Source organism: Hyperolius riggenbachi, chromosome 10 (genome assembly GCF_040937935.1).
Source record: "Hyperolius riggenbachi isolate aHypRig1 chromosome 10, aHypRig1.pri, whole genome shotgun sequence".
NCBI classification, from domain to species: domain Eukaryota; kingdom Metazoa; phylum Chordata; class Amphibia; order Anura; family Hyperoliidae; genus Hyperolius; species Hyperolius riggenbachi.
In genome coordinates, this window is record NC_090655.1 from 14,261,356 (window position 1) to 14,278,685 (window position 17,330).

Here is a 17,330-nt window from a genome sequence, read left to right on the forward strand (position 1 = left end):
TTTTGGTGCCCAAGGAGGCAAGGCAGCTGTCGCCTGCCCCCCCCCCCCCCCCTTCCTAAACTTATGACTAGGAAGTATGTAGCCTACATTAATTGGCTTTGCAGACAGCAGTGACTAGTTGATAGGTTAGATACAAAAATATTGTATCTTCAAACAGATCTATAAAGGATAAATACATTATTATCAGGACAGATTCACCTCACGGGCTCAAACTCACTCAACCCACATAACAAATCCTTCCTATAAATGCTAAGAGCACTGTGTAGCCACTTCGTTAAAAAAAAATACTGTTTGTGTGAAGCCTGGGTCTTTACAAATTGGAATATTGTCCTGGAAATCCAGAAGATTTGCAACAAACAATACAGACTAAATCAAGCCAATTACAACTTAATTAGCTCATGAACAGTACTTGTCATTCATTGTTATACTATTCAGCCAACCTTTGTTATGTTAATCAGCAGTGCCTATTTAGGTGTTAAATCTACCATTCATCCCTGTCTTAATGGAACTAGCAGTTGCGAAAAAAATTTGCATAAAGCACAATCTGCTAGGAGTAGCTCATTGATACGCCCTCAAGCAACTATCACCCTAGGCATCTGCCTGAGTGGTCTATGCCTAAAAATGGTTCTGATATGAGTAATTCTTCTTGAATGGGAGGTAAGTTATCTTGCCATGAATATTTTATTCTTTTAATTCTTTTATCATTTTTTGCACCTCTTTCTTTCCAAAAGCATGCAAGAATAGAGTCTGAAGAAGGGTTATTAGTCGAAAGCTCACTCTTTTTCTTCTGAGTTAGCCAATAAATAGGAGTAAACCTAACAAAATCGTATGTGTCAAGGGGTACTTGAGATAATGTTAGGCACAATAGAAGGTACTCAGTAAATACATTGTTCCACAATGCGCATGTATTGTAATAATGTTGGGTGAAGCAATCGATTGAGGTCCGCACAATCTTGAAGTCGTTTTCAAGTCTTTATTAAACAAAATTAAAACATAATGCTATCAGCAGCAACAGTCAGCTGTTTCGGGCTCCTGCCCTTTATCAAGCCGCCCAGCATTAACCACATATAGCATGACATGCACTATATATACAAGTGAACAACCAATCACTAAACAGAAAGTCAAGAGCGGACCTGATGGGGAACTTCTCATTATTATGCACGGAGCTCATCACCTGACTACTCCTAAACATCTTATTGGTTATCACCCCTTTAACAAAATTGCAATTGTAAACATAAGGAAATTTGGCGGATCGAACTTCCACATCAACCCACAGCATAAATCATTCTATAGTGGTGTATACCTGCATAACATAACCACGGTCCGCTCTCCCGCAGACACCACCGATCACCCACGCCGCAGGGATGAGCCGCACACAGCATCCGAGCGGCGAACAGGGCCACGCCCCTCCATGACCACAACTAGTGTGTTGCCACCAGCCAATGGAGCGGTGCGTAACGGCCTGCCCCAAACCGTGACGTCAGCGCGTCTCATCACCTAGGAGACGCTTGTAAACATCAACCAGGGCCAATAGGAATAAAAGCTGCATGAAACTCACCACCTCCGGCGGCGCAGGAGATCGGGGGCGCCCGCAGGAATAAATGACATAATCTGTAAAAGTAAAAACAAAAGATATCAAAAACGACATAAGGAACATTTAAATAACACTAATAATAAATACTACTATAGATTGAAATTGAGGTCATAATCTTTATTCAGACCCGTTCTGACAGTGTCTAACTCACGTATCCACCTGGCTTCAGTTTTTAACAATAATCTTTCTCTGTCACCTCCCCTAACAGTACGGGGGACCCCCTCAATCACCATTACCCGCAATTGGCTAACATTGTGTCTAGCAAGTGTAAAATGTTCCGATACCGCCTGATCCATACATTTATTACGTATGGCTGACTTATGCGACGACATTTGTTTCTTAAGGCTCTGGGTAGTCTCACCCACATAACATTTGCCACACGGGCATTTAATCATGTACACTACCCAACTTGAGTCACAGGTAAATCTACCCCGTACTTTATATTGATTGCCTCTGGCTGGGTGATTGAAGGTATCCCCTTTAATAATACTGTTACAGAGGTGACAGGACAAACAAGGAAATGTACCACACGGACCTCTGATACCCCTGCGTGAACTAACATCAGAGTGTACTAATTTACTTCTCAGGGAGGGTGCTCTCTTATAAGAGAATAGTGGAAATTGATTAAATTCTCTAATAGCTGGGAGGGAATCACTTAAAATATTCCAGTTACGACGTATACACTTTTCAACCTCATTGCTGATGGTACTGTAGGTGGAAACAAAAGCCACCCTACCATCAGCACGTTGTCTCTTTTTATCACGATTTGGTCTTTTGCATTTGTTAAGCTGCTCTGTCAGAATATTCTCAGGGTATCCACGATTTTTAAAGCGATCAACCATATCTAGCAGACTCCTAGACTTGTTCTCCTCCTCCCCCACTATTCTATCAATTCTTTGAAATTGGCCACCTGGAATATTATACACTGTATGTCTCGGGTGGAAACTCTGAAAGGGAAGGATAGAATTCCGATCGGTTTCTTTTCTGAACAGATCGGTTACCAATCTGCCCTCTCGCCTTGACACCATAGTGTCTAAATAGGAGATCCTATCCAAATCAAAATTGATGGTAAGTCTGATGGCAGCACATCTAATATGGAGGGAGTTGATGAATTCGACCAGAGCCGAGTGCGGCCCCGCCCACACGCAAAAAACGTCATCGATGTAACGCCACCAACACTTGGCGTATTTTTGAAACACCGATGACGTATACACAAATGCCTCTTCATAGAGGCCCATAAATAAATTAGCGTAGGTCGGGGCCACACTCGAACCCATCGCCGTCCCCCTGCGCTGTAAGTCATGTGGTCATGGAGGGGCGTGGCCCTGTTCGCCGCTCGGATGCTGTGTGCGGCTCATCCCTGCGGCGTGGGTGATCGGTGGTGTCTGCGGGAGAGCGGACCGTGGTTATGTTATGCAGGTATACACCACTATAGAATGATTTATGCTGTGGGTTGATGTGGAAGTTCGATCCGCCAAATTTCCTTATGTTTACAATTGCAATTTTGTTAAAGGGGTGATAACCAATAAGATGTTTAGGAGTAGTCAGGTGATGAGCTCCGTGCATAATAATGAGAAGTTCCCCATCAGGTCCGCTCTTGACTTTCTGTTTAGTGATTGGTTGTTCACTTGTATATATAGTGCATGTCATGCTATATGTGGTTAATGCTGGGCGGCTTGATAAAGGGCAGGAGCCCGAAACAGCTGACTGTTGCTGCTGATAGCATTATGTTTTAATTTTGTTTAATAAAGACTTGAAAACGACTTCAAGATTGTGCAGACCTCAATCGATTGCTTCACTGTACATACTCTGGTGGTACCCAGAGGGAAGGTCCAGCACATCTAGTCCCTTGCTTTAAGGACTTGGCCTTTTGTGTGCGGTTCCACTAAAAACTTGTAATAATGTTGGGGGACGCTGCTTTCAAAGAGTACCTAAAAAGGCTCTAAAAATAAAAAGATACTTACCCAAGAAGATGGACACCTCTGGCTCCTCCCACGTCCTCCTTCTGTGCGGCTGTACCGAGCCACTTGTGAACTAGCTGCTTTGGCTTACTTCAATATGCTTGGTTGGAAGCTGGTTGGGACTAAAGGCCACTGGAAGTGGTGCAACAGGGCTGTGACTTCATTCATAGTAAGGGTTAAGAATTCAGGTATGCTAACAACACTTCCTCTTCTTTGGACATGAGTCAGACCATAGTGTAACTCTCACCAATATCTAAATACAAGCTGTAAAAAAAACCTCCTGCCTTGTAGAGAAGCATTTCTGAGTTCAGGGAAACGATATAAGAGGTCAATGGTTCAAGACTGTAGCTGTGGACAATGACTGTGTCATTCAGCAGGACAATAAAAAAGGTTAAACTTACATTTTTTGTATTTTAAACACAAATCAAAAGTGTGGGATTCTGGGAAAGCCCTATTTAGGAGGAAGGCTATAGATACAATTTTTTATCTCATCCACGGTGGCATGGTGGCATAGTGGTTAGCACTCTTGCCTTGCAACACTGGGTCCCCAGTTCGAATCCCAGCCAGGTCAACATATGCAAGGAGTTTGTATGTTCTCCCCGTGTCTGCGTGGGTTTCCTCCGGGCACTCTGGTTTCCTCCCACATCCCAAAAACATACAGATAAGTTAATTGGCTCCCCCGTAAAATTGGCCCTAGACTACAATACATACATAGACATATGACAATGGTAGGGATTGGATTGTGAGCTCCTTTGAGGGACAGTTAGTGACAAGACAATATACTCTGTACAGCGCTGCGTAATATGTCGGCGCTATATAAATACTTGAATAAATAAATTGAATAAATAAATGTATTCCTTCATTTCACAGATTTGCTGCAACCCATTCAAAGCAGACTCTCTAAAAGCACAGGATCAGCACCACGGACAGCGCTCCTTACTATTCTGTCACCTATGAATGGTCACTGGGAAGCTAATCATTTTGAGCTGAAATCTTTGGGGTTTTTTTCACAATTTTTATATTAATGTTTTCAGCCTGAAAGTGGACCTGTCACATACAACAAATGCTGCATTTAAATGGTTTACTTCCAAGGTGCAGAAATTTGCCCACCCTTTTCCGGCTCAAGAACTACTTCAAAAACTAGAGTCAATTTATTATTAACAGACACACACGACCTACACCCTAATGGATTAGTGTATGCACTGCACCAAATGATGGGTGTGGCCATGACCAGATATGGGTGGAGCTAACTGTAGGGTAACACAAAGCCAGAGCCCCCAAGTTTACTCCCAAAACACAGTTAGAGATGACCCGAAACTCCGATTTTAGGTTCGCCAACCTCAAACACGAACTTGTGAAAAAGTTTGCGAACCAGCGAACATCGCAATCCGCAATAGACTTTAATGGGCAGGCGAACTCTCAAAACTACAAACACTAATTCTGGTCACAAAAGTGATGGAAAAGATGTTTCAAGGGGTCTAACACCTGGAGGGAGGCATGGCGGAGTGGGATATATGCCAAAAGTCCCATGGGAAATTATGGATTTGACTCACAGCAGTGTTACAATCCCTAAAAGGCAGAAATCACATTGCATTGCTAAATTGGAGGCCTAAAGTGCTTTAAAACATCTTGCATGTGTATACATCAATCAGGTAGTGTAATCAGTGTACTGCTTCACACTGACACACCAAACTCACTGTGTAACGCACCCTAAACAGCTGTTTGTGTAGTGATGGCCGTGCTGGACTGGTGAGCACGATGGCGAGAGTGCAGGCGATGGTGGTTTTCAATCCCATATGGTCGGGCTGAGGTAGCTCAATGACAGAACAACAAGGTAGCTCAATGACAGAACAACAGTGACAGTGCAGTGAAAGGTATGCAGTGACTGGTATATAAAACAGTGTGCGGTCACACAGGTGCAGTGAAAGGTATGCAGTGACTGCTGGTATCACAATGTGCAGTCACACAGGTGCAGTGAAAGGTATGCAGTGACTGCTGGTATAACAATGAGCAGTCACACAGGTGCAGTGAAAGGTATGCAGTGACTGCTGGTATAACAATGTGCAGTCACACAGGTGCAGTGAAAGGTATGCAGTGACAGCTGGTATAACAATGTGAAGTCACACAGGTGCAGTGAAAGGTATGTAGTGACTGCTGGTATAACAATGCACAGTCATACAGATGCAGTGAAAAGGTATGCAGTGACTGCTGGTATAACAATGAGCAGTCATACAGGTGCAGTGAAAGGTATGCAGTGACTGCTGGTATCACAATGTGCAGTCACACAGGTGCAGTGAAAGGTATGCAGTAACTGCTGGTATAACAATGTGCAGTCACACAGGTGCAGTGAAAGGTATGCAGTGACTGCTGGTATAACAATGTGCAGTCACACAGGTGCAGTGAAAGGTATGCAGTGACTGCTGGTATCACAATGTGCAGTCACACAGGTGCAGTGAAAGGTATGCAGTAACTGCTGGTATAACAATGTGCAGTCACACAGGTGCAGTGAAAATGGATGCACTGACTGCTGGTATATAAAACAGCGTGCGGTTACACAGATGCAGTGAAAGGTATGCAGTGACTGGTATATGAAACAGCGTGCGGTCACACAGGTGCAGTGAAAGGTATATAGTTACTAATATTATTATACGATGTGCGGCAGTCACACTAGATCCTGAATGTGCTGGGCCTGGCACAGTATAGAAATTAGCAAGGGCCAGCTGCTACAGACAGGGCTGTATATGCAGTGTTAGTGGGCCACACAAAAACACATCACAAGAACATTAGCTCTCAAAAGAGCTGTTTTGGGGTGCTTTTCATCAACAAATATCAGCAAGCAGCATGCTAACAGACCTAACTATCGCTTTCCCTATCTCTCCAATGTCTCTCCCTTGTCTCACTAATACAGCAGCACACAGAGTGAGAAAATGGCTGACACTGCTGCCTTATGTAAGGGAGTGAGGGGCTCCAGGAGGGAGTGCAGCCTGATTGGCTGCCATGTGTCTGCTGACTGTGATGTAGAGGGTGAAAGTTTAGCCTAATGAAGTAGTATAGGGGGCGGGTCAAACTTGCATAAAGTTCGCGATTTGATGCGAACACAAACTCGTGATGTTTGCGCAAATAAGTTTGCGTCAGAACCATTCGGGCCATCTCTAAACACAGTTAGGCAAAGTGACCCTAAAGGAAATTTGTTGGTAGAAAGGGTGACATCGGATGTGGGTGGGAGGAGCACAGGGCACACTCAACCAGTGAGCACAGCAGTAAAACAGGGGTGAGGCAGGCAGGCTCACAGATGCCCAAATGCACTGCAGTGTTTGTAGTAGCCGCTGGCTGCTTTTTCATCTGGTCAGTTTGTCACCCATCTCTCTGTTTGTCATTAGGGGCGCCTCACACTCTGTGCACCCCGTAGGTACGCTACTGGAGAACCAATCAGAGAATCAGTATTGTAGTACGAAAATCGGAATACTGTGGAGGTTTTAGACCAATCCCAAAACTCAAAAGTATTAGGCCAATCAGAGAAGGCAAAAGTTTACTGCGGTTGCCAATTGGAAATGCAGATTACGCATAATAGCATACATCCGCAAAAAATAGATTTTTTTTTTATTTTTTCAATTAACTTACTTTACTAACAAAAACAAAAAAAAAACATTCTGCCGAAATCGGAAAGACACTTGTTGGAATGTGAAACTCGAAATTGGGGTTTCTGTCCATCCCTATTTTGCATGCGGTGCTCTGCTTGTCGTCAATGTGCAAATGCTTTGCGATCGATGGGGGATCCCGATTGCCGTGATACACACCCTCGTGGCAGATCATCCATTACGTTAGCTAACTAGCCAGCAGTCTAGCTGCTTTTCACACAAGTTCTTATACTAAAAATGAGGGGGAAGGAAAATAGAGGACAACGCATCATGACAAATACAAGAAGCTCTCCAATGCAAAACGTTCCTTTTGGCAGAGAATGTCTCACTAAAAGTGAACCTCCGGACTAAAAATCTACTCAGCAGCACTGAAAAGGCTTGGTGTTTCTTTAACAGTTTCACAGCATCAGAACTTTGTTCTTCTTACCAAAGCGTCATTTTTAGCTAAGCTCCACCCATCAAAGAAAACTGCCAGGCGTTTTTTCCCTGATGCTGTGCAAAGCATGATGGGATTTCCTATATTGTTATTCACGTTGCCTAGCAACTGGGAGAGGTGATCAGCACACAGGAAAGTTGGAACTGTGTCTCATGCTCTCTGTCACCTCCTTTCAACCAAAAAGATGGCTGTCGTCATGAAATCAAACATTTGCCTGTTCTTTTAAAACAGGATGGGTAAGAGATTATATTACCTATCTATTTTAATTAACATAACTAATGTAACTTAATGACAGTATGTTTGTTTAGGCTGGAGTTCCTCTTTAAACCTGAACTACAAGCAGACAGATATATAGACAGCTGAAATGTTTTCCCTGCCATTTCTTTTTTCAATTATGCCCGACAGATACAGTATACAATTCACACAGTGCGGTCAGCATTATCCTCTGTGTTCCCACACACATCCCCTTCCCTCCGCAGCAGAGATGCACAGCCGGAGCCGCGGCCCCCCAGTGTGAGAGACGAGTATTACATGACAAGGATGTGAGCCAGATTCCTATACCTGCTTTGTGAGAATGCATGGCATCCCTCCTTACTGAATACATTACTGGACTGAGCTCTATGCATTTGCTGGGGGGAGGAGGAGGAGGCAGAAGGGAGAGAGAGATGTGGATAAAGAGGGGGAGGTGACTAGAAGCAAGACTTATCTCATAATGAGTTATCTGCATATTCTTCACCCAATGTATAAATACATTTTCAGATTGCAAGGAAACAGAAAAAGACACTTAGGGCCCATTTACACTGGGGTGATTTACCGCTGATCGCCGAATTGCCAGTGATTGCTAGCGATTTTAAAAACACTAGTGTAATAAGTATGTGGCAGTGATCTCACTGCCGCGATCGCCGGTGATTCGCGGTGAATGCAAACGCAGTGCATGCAGAGCTTTTTGCGGTTTTAGAGCAATTGGGATTGCAATGTTAACCTCCCTGGTGGTCTATTAAAACCACCAGGATGGCGGCGCAGCATTTTTAAAAATATATATATATATTTTTAAATCATGTAGCTAGCCTAGCGCTGTACTGCCTGTGCAGTGGCCTCCCCCCACCCCTTCCGATCGCCTCCGGCGATCAGAGCAAACTGGAAATCCCGTTCAAACTTCCCCTGTCGCCATGGCAACGATCGGGATGACGTCATCGTCGTCATCCACGTCATGGCGTCTGGGGGAGTCCCGATCCACCTCTTAACGCAGCCTGATGGTGATTGGCCCGGCTGCGCAAGGGGGGAGGCCCTCTAACGCGGCAGGTAGCGGTGAATCGCCGCCGCTTTGCGCTGATCGGCTTGTACACGCAGCTAGCAAAGTGCTAGCTGCGTGTAACGAAGCAAAAAGCGTGCAAATCGGCCCACCAGGGGCTGAGAAAACTTCTGCGGCGGCTTAGCCCGAGCTCAGCTCGGGCTTACCGCTGAGGAGGTTAAAAAAGTGTGGCTCGCTATCACTCAAAAATCGTGAAATTGTAAAATGAAAAATATGAGCAAATCGCAGAAAAAACGCTGACGCAAAACAATAGCAATTTTGCTAGCATTTTGCAATCCCTAGTGTCAATGGACCCTTACGGTTGTTGACTTCATTTACATTTAACTTTTTTCTTTTATTTGCAGAATTCTTTTTCTTTTATTTAAACTTTATATATATGTATATATATATTTATATGTTCATAAAAATGGTACACGCCCCCTCCCCCTCCCCCTGTTAGTCTCCAAGCATGTAGCTTGGGGTTACCACTATTTGCACTAAAAGTACCCCCGAGCTACACTCGGGAATACCGACAAGGGGGCTATTTGCCCAAACAGATCCCTCAGGATATAAATCATCCAATGAGCACGAGAACCATCACTGATCATTCTCATTTCATATAGATGGGCTTCTTTTCAAGGAAGGATTGTCTGACAACCAACCATAAATCGTTAATTCCCAATTATTTTTATCTAGCAATTGTTGTAAGAGTCTTAAAGGGCCACTATCGCGTAAAAAGTGAGCAGATAAAATCGGACAGATCTGAGAATGAGTAAAGAGACTGACTGGTATCTTACTATTTTGACAGTTAGACTTAGCAACCGCAGTTCAGGAAAACAAAGAAAAACCTGAGAATCCCCCATTAGGAGATGGACTAGTCCAAAACCTGTCGGTTCTGTAAAATTTAAACTGCTTACTTTTTCCCTAGAGTGGTCCTTTAAGGTAGAAACACAGCTATACTGTTAGGCCTGGCTCCCACTGGCTGCTCTTGTGCAGTTGTTAACAGTTGCCAGCAATCAGCAACCAGGTTGGGAGGAGGCATCCCAAAGTATATGGTAATGGTATTCAAACAAAAAAATAAAACTTTTTTTTTTTTAGGTTTTTAAGGCTTTTTTTTCCGTGCTTGGAAACTCCTGTTTTTAAGACTGTTTTATTTGATCTGAGGATGCGGACTGTTTTTCGTGAAACACATTGGCCTATATGCAATTCACTTTTTCTCCTGAGTTTTCTCCTAGGTGATATTTTTAAATTTTACCATTTACTTTTTGGTACTTTTTTAGTTTAACCTTGTGCCGCCCGCGTTACGCCAGTGGGCGTGGCCGCGGCGGCAGCCCCAGGACCGCCTAACGCCAATTGGCGTAAAGTCCTGGGGCTCTGTTTTGCATGAGATCGTGCGCATGGTGCGCGCGCATCTCATGCTCGGAGGGCGGAACTCCGCCCCGCCTTCAGTCTCCGAGCGGCTATTGCCGCTCGGGAGACTGTTAGACGCCGATCACGCCGTCTATTTACTAGGTGCAGCGCTGCGATGAGCAGCAGCGCTGCACTGGGGACAGCCGTGTGACACAGCTGTCCCCCTGGGGGACAAGAGAGCGATCGGCTCTCATAGGCAGAAGCCTATGACAGCCGATCGCCATAATTGGCTGGCTGTGGGGAGGAGGGAGGGAAGGGAGGGAATAAACTTAAAGAAACAGGGTTTTTAAAGAAAAAAAACAAACAATAATATTTGTTTAAAAAAAATAAACATGGGGGGAGCGATCAGACCCCACCAACAGAGAGCTCTGTTGGTGGGGAGAAAAGGGGGGGGGGGGGAATCACTTGTGTGCTGTATTGTGCGGCCCTGCAGCTTGGCCTTAAAGCTGCAGTGGCCAATTTTGCTAAAAATGGCCTGGTCACTAGGGGGGTTTAGCCCTGCAGTCCTCAAGTGGTTAAAAAGTACTGGAAAGTTATTTTAACAGGAAGATATAAAATGATCCTCCTTGGAGAAAACTTGGGTGAAAAAGTGAATTGCATATGGCCTATTATCTCTCAAGGGTATTTAATAAAATAATTATTAACATTGGAATTGGGCTTGCCCCTTCTTCTGTGAGGTGAGCCTCTTATATATATTTTTGATGTACGGTTATTGCCGTTAATTTCATTACCATATACTTTGGGGCGCCTCCTCTCTACCTGGTATCTCTTGACCCAGCCTCAAAAACCTCTGGGTGGCTGGTCGTGTCTTTGGGTTTTCAAACTCGCACACTTTTTTCTTTTTGGAGCACGACCCACTGGGTTGAAGAACAAAGAACCCGAGTGAGGATGGGCTTTCCTCCCAGGGTTTTACACTGGTTGCCTGTCTTGCAACCCAATGTTGTGAGTACCTTGCACTTTATCATGGACCACTGGGCCCTCTTCCATGACGTACTACACTAGTAGGGGCTACTAGTGTCCCCGACTCCCTTTTTTTGTCTCCTCTGGAAGGTCTCTGGTCTCCATTGGTCACCACACTCCCAGCAATCAGCAAAGCGCCGCAATGTTGGAACCAATTGGGGTGGTTCCACTTCCAGTATCGCGATCACCTTAGCATGATTTTTTAAAACAAAGTCTATATTTGCTTTAACATCACACAGCTATTAAAAAAAATGTCAATCTGTAGGAGAAAGGCGGCAGTATTCAGATTGAAATGACCCATTAGACACTGAAGCAGAAAAAAAAAAATATGATATAATGAATTGGTTGTGTACTATGAATAATTACCAGAAGATTAGCAGCAAAGAAAATATTCTCATATTTTTATTTTCAGGTATATAGTGTTTTTTCTAACATTGCATCATTCTATAATATGTGCAGATTACACAACACTCAGCATTCAAAGTGATTCTTTCAGAGCAGTCTGTGAAGTAATGACCTCTCCTCTGGCAGAGAAAAAGAAATTTGTTCACTAACAGTTGAGATAATAAAAGTCAGAAAACAGCCCTCTCCGCGACTTTGAAAGTCATAGAGCTTAATGGCTTTTTTTGCATAGAGATAACAACTGGAGTTTCTTAAAGGGGAACTGAAGCAAGAGGTATACAGAGGCTGCCATATTTATTTCCTTTTAATCAATACCAGTTGCCTGGCAGCCCTGCTGGTCTATTTCTCTGCAGTAGTATCTGAATAACACCAGAAACAAGCATGCAGCCTTGTCAAATCTGACTTTAAAGACTGAAACACCTGATCTGCTGCATGCTTGTTCAGGGGCTATGGCTAATAGTATTAGAGGCAGAGGATCAGCAGGGCTGCCAGGCAACTGGTATTGCTTAAAAGGAAATAAACATGGCAGCCTCAGTATACCTCTCTCTTCAGTTCCCCTTTAACTCTTCCTGTACTGGAAACAATTAGACTGATGTTTCTGATCTTAATGTTTTATTTCTTAGCTGTACTACACATACAAATCATAATATCATAATTTTTTTTTCGCTTCAGTGTCTCTTTAATATGTCTATAGCTCAACCATTACAACAGTGGCAGTTGCTCATCGCCTTGTCTGCGTTAATATTGTCTTGGCTTCAGTATGGACTTTTTCCCAATCACTAATAATAATCCTGACCCTTCGTGTTCAAAGTTGTGAGAGATAAAGAATGTGCATTTGTTCATTATATTTTAAACTGATTAAGTTCCAGTTAAGCTACTGACTGTAGGAAGCAATCTAATTATATTGTTGCTCTAGGCAGCATGCCGTTTTGTACAAATTACTCTCCTAATTTTAAAAAACAAAGAAACTATTTGCCAGGCATCATCTAGCTTGCTCTTTGCAGGGCATTGCCTCCAATGGTAGCTGTCTGCGCTCTGTTGTACCCCAGTGCTCTGTATTCTTCAGCACTTACTATGGAGGTACAAAAGACCTGATCGGGAGAGAAGGCAATAAAGGCTTCAGAAGAATGTCCACATCTAAAATACTGATGGTTCAATTATACTCAGACTTTTATGAGTTCAATGCATAGGCGTATCTACAGGGGTGCAAGTAAGGCATGTGACATGGGCGCCTATTACTGTGTTCTCCATACAGATACTTGTTTTCATCTGGGGGACATTCTGCTACCTGGTTACATCTTTTGGGGAGACAACCTGCCAACTGTTATGTATAGGCTGACCTAATTGCAATACTCTTATAGGCCATTTTCATTTAACCTTCGACACAACCCAATCAACCGAGACTACACATTAACATGTTTGGAGGGGCACTCCCCCCCACCCCCCACTGGGTTCAAATTTTTATGTTTAACCATAGAGGCTCTTCAGTTACACCCCTGGTTCAACGGCTGGAAAGGAGTGTGGAGACTAAGGGTGCCCATACAGCAGATGATGTATGAGCAGATTGATCAAGACACATATCTCTCTCTGATCGAATCAGATCGGAGAGAGATCTGTTGAGCACAATAAACCGCAGACCAATTTCCAATAAATTTCAGCATAAAATCTTTCTGGAATTGGCCTAGTGATGTCAACCACACAGCCACCCACGTATATGCTCGCAACCACATGGGGTGCATGTATCGAGACGGACGACAGGTAAAGTATACAACATGGGGCACCAGGGGGTGCACATTTTACTCTAGGGGGGACATCGCTACGGACGAAGTGGTGTCATTAAGCCAAATCCAGAAAGATTTCAAGCTGAAATTAAACCAAGATTGGCCTGTGGTTTATGGTGCCCAAGGTCTCAATTTCCGATATTTTATTATGTCTTAACCTAACCCTACTCTCACACAGAAACCTCCCTCTACTGATGCCTAACCCTAAGACCTCACTCTACTGATGCCTAACCCTAACAACTCCCTCTACCGATGCCTAACCCTAACACCTCCCTCTACCGATGCCTAACCCTAAGACCTCCCCTCTACCGATGTCTAACCCTAAGACCTCACTCTACTGATGCCTAACCCTAACAACTCCCTCTACCGATGCCTAACCCTAACACCTCCCTCTACCGATGCCTAACCCTAAGACCTCCCTCTACCGATGCCTAACCCTAAGACCTCCCTCTACCGATGCCTAACCCTAAGACCTCCCTCTACTGATGCCTAACTTTAAGACCTCCCTCTACTGATGCCTAACCCTAAAACCTCCCTCTACTGATGCCTAACTTTAAGACCTCCTTCTACTGATGCCTAATTCTAAGGGCCCGTTTCCACTTGTACGGTGCAAATTCTTTGCGGAAAACGCAAAAACAAATTCACATGCAGTTTTTCTATCATGTGAGCAAGCGTGCTCGCTCACAGCATACAAAAACAAAAACTCACTGTGGCCATCTTGTGGCCATTAGTAAAACTACATGCACATACATGTTTAACCATTTCAGCCCGCAGGGATTTTTCACCTTCTGCATCAGAGCAATTTTCACCTCCCATTCATTCGCTAATAACTTTATCACTACTTATCACAATTTATTGATCTATATCTTGTTTTTTCCGCCACTAATTAGGCTTTCTTTGGATGGTACATTTTGCTAAGAGCCACTTTACTGTAAATGCATTTTAACATGATTAATAAGAAAAAAATGGAAAAAATTGATTATTTCTCAGTTTTCGGCCATTATAGCTTTAAAATAATCTACCCTACCATAATTAAAACCTATGTATTTTATTTGCCCGTATGTCTCAGTTATTATACCATTTAATGTTTGTCCCTATCACAATGTATTTTGTGTTTTGCGTCCATCACTGTTTACAAGCTTATAATTTAAAAAATGTTTGTAGTATACCCCCTTCAATGCATATTTAAAAAGTTCAGACCCTTAGGTAACTATTTATGTCTTTTTTTTATTGTAATTTTTATTTTTTTACCATTAAAAATTTTATTTGGGTAATATTTTGGTGTGGGACATAAACAATTTTTAATGTTGTAATGTGTGTAAATTGTAATGTAAAAAATGTGCAGATGTAGTTTTACTATTTGGCCACCTTCGTTTTTGGTTTCCTTCCTTGAACTTCTCGCTAAGCGGAATTACAAGGGGGATGCGGAAATTGTTCCGGGCAGAACTGAAGCCTCACGGGTGAGCGCTTCGGTTTTTCCACGGGGGACAGGGATCGGTGATCGGGAACCATGTTCTCTTTCACTGATCCCAGGGCTACCGGGGTACACAACGGGGGCATGGGGGCGTGCCCGCGATCGTGCGCGGGAGCGCACCGAAGCGCGGGTGCACAGGAGAGCAGCCGCCCGGACGTGAGCTTTACGTCTGGGCAAGTGAAATGGTTAATACAAAAAGACACAATAAATTACCTTTAAAATTAACTGCTTACCTCCCACACCCAAAAAATACCCAAATAAAATTTTTAACTAAAAAAAAAATTACAATAAAAAAAAAAAAAAAACATAAATAGTTACCTAAGTGGCTGAAGTTTTGTAATATGCATGTGAAGAGGGTATACAACTAATATTTTTTTAAATTATAAGCTTGTAAATAGTGATGTACGCAAAACGAAAAAATGCACCTTTATTTCCAAATAAAATATTGGTGTCATACATTGTGATAGGGACATTATTTAAATGGTGTAATAATTAATCGATCTATATCTTGATTTTTCTGCCACCAATTAGGTTTGCTTTGGGTGGTACATTTTGCTAAGAATTACTTTTTTGTAAATGCATTTTAACAGGAATATTAAGAAAAAAATGGAAAAAATTCATTATTTCTCAGTATTCAGCCATTATAGCTTTAACAAAATACATGCTACCATAATTAAAACTCATGTATTTTATTTGCCCATTTGTCCCGGTTATTACACCATTTAAATGATGTCCCAATTACAATGTATGACACAATAAATTACATTTAAAATTAACTGTTTACCTCCCACACCCAAAAAATACCCAAATAAAATTTGTAACTAAAAAAAAATTACAATTTAAAAAAAACAAAACATAAATAGGTACCTAAGGCCCCTTTTACACTTAATCAGTTGGTGTGCTTTAGTGTGTGTTAGTACGCATTGGTACGCTTTTTTCCATAGCAGTGCATTGTGACAAAGATTTCAGTTAAAACGCGTTAAGTGTGAAAGGTGCCATAGAAAAACATGGGCATTGCTTTGAAAATCAGTTTTCTTTCCGTTTTAACTGAGAGCAACTGATTAAGTGTAAAAGGGCCCTAAGGGGCTGAACTTTTGTAATATGCATGTGAAGAGGGTATACAACTAATATTTTTTTTTAATTATAGGCTTGTAATTAGCGATGGACGCAAAACTAGAAAAAATGCACCTTTATTTCCAAATAAAATATTGGTGTCATACATTGTGATAGGGACATAATTTAAATGGTGTAATAACTGGGACAAATGGGCAAATACAATACATGAGTTTTAACTATGGTAGCATGTATTTTGTTAAAGCTATAATGGCTGAAAACTGAGAAATAATGAATAGTTTTCAATTTTTTTTCTTAATATTCCTGTTAAAATGCATTTACAAAAAAATAATTCTTAGCAAAATGTACCACCCAAAGAAAATCTAATTGGTGGCAGAAAAAACAAGATATAGATCAATTAATTGTGATAAGTAGTGTTAGTTATTGGCGAATGAATGGGAGGTGAAAATTGCCGGAGGCAGAAAACTACTGAAGGCTAAAGTGGTTAAAGCGGCATTGTCAGCAATAAAACCAAATTCCATTTACCCACTGCTCTGTGTTTATTATGCAGTCTACAATCTGACCCTGTATTGCAAGCATTTCAATATAATCAAACATGTTTCTGCTGTAATAAATCTTATCTTAGTCAGCTCTTGCCATATTTGGTACATTGCCGACAAGAAGGAAGCTTGCTATCTCCCCTCCCATATCCCTGCTCCTCACGGAAATGGCTGAGGGCAGTTCAGTGTGAAGCTGCTGAAATACAATCTATGCTGTGCTCACATATGTTTTCAAAGCAAGCTAGATATGACAGTGAAGTTTCTAGGAGAAAAAAAGAGTAAGGGCCCTTTTCCACTACGGCGTTTGCGATTGCTGAATCGCAAACCGCTAGTGATTTTCCAAATCGCTACAGTTTGCTTTTAACATAGGAATTATTAGTTTTTTACCTAATCGCGATCGTGCGGCGGAACGATTATTGCCGCGATTTTGCTATGCAATGCATAGCATAGCAAAATCGTGATTGCAAACGTCGGGAAATCACCTGCAAAATTTTGTACATTTGCTGAATCGCAATCGCTAGCGTTCAGCGCGAACGCTAGCGATTGCTAGTGAAAAAGGGCCCTAAGAGAGGAAATTACATCAGGATTAGCTTCAGTCAGAGGTGGTAAAGATAGAAAATGCCTGAAACTTTTCTTCTCCTTATTTACTATATAAATTTCACTGAAATTTAAATGTGGACAGTACAATACATGTGTTATGTAAGTAGAACAAGCCTTTTGAAAGAATAATTTTTATTGAGTATTTGCACAATATAACTACAACAGTTGTG

At 42.3% G+C, this 17,330-nt stretch overlaps 1 protein-coding gene and 1 long non-coding RNA gene across 2 annotated transcripts in view; one reads left to right on the forward strand and one right to left on the reverse strand.

Annotated features, from left to right (window-relative positions):
* Positions 1-17,330, reverse strand: part of C10H10orf90 (chromosome 10 C10orf90 homolog) — a 922,956-nt gene that overhangs the window by 681,905 nt on the left and 223,721 nt on the right. Inside the window, exon 4 of the mRNA XM_068255335.1 lies at positions 1,559-1,611. The gene's annotated coding sequence lies outside the window, so the exon portion shown is untranslated. The remainder of the gene's footprint in view (positions 1-1,558; positions 1,612-17,330) is intronic.
* Positions 1-17,330, forward strand: part of LOC137534007 (uncharacterized) — an 89,446-nt gene that overhangs the window by 12,656 nt on the left and 59,460 nt on the right. The window lies entirely within an intron of this gene.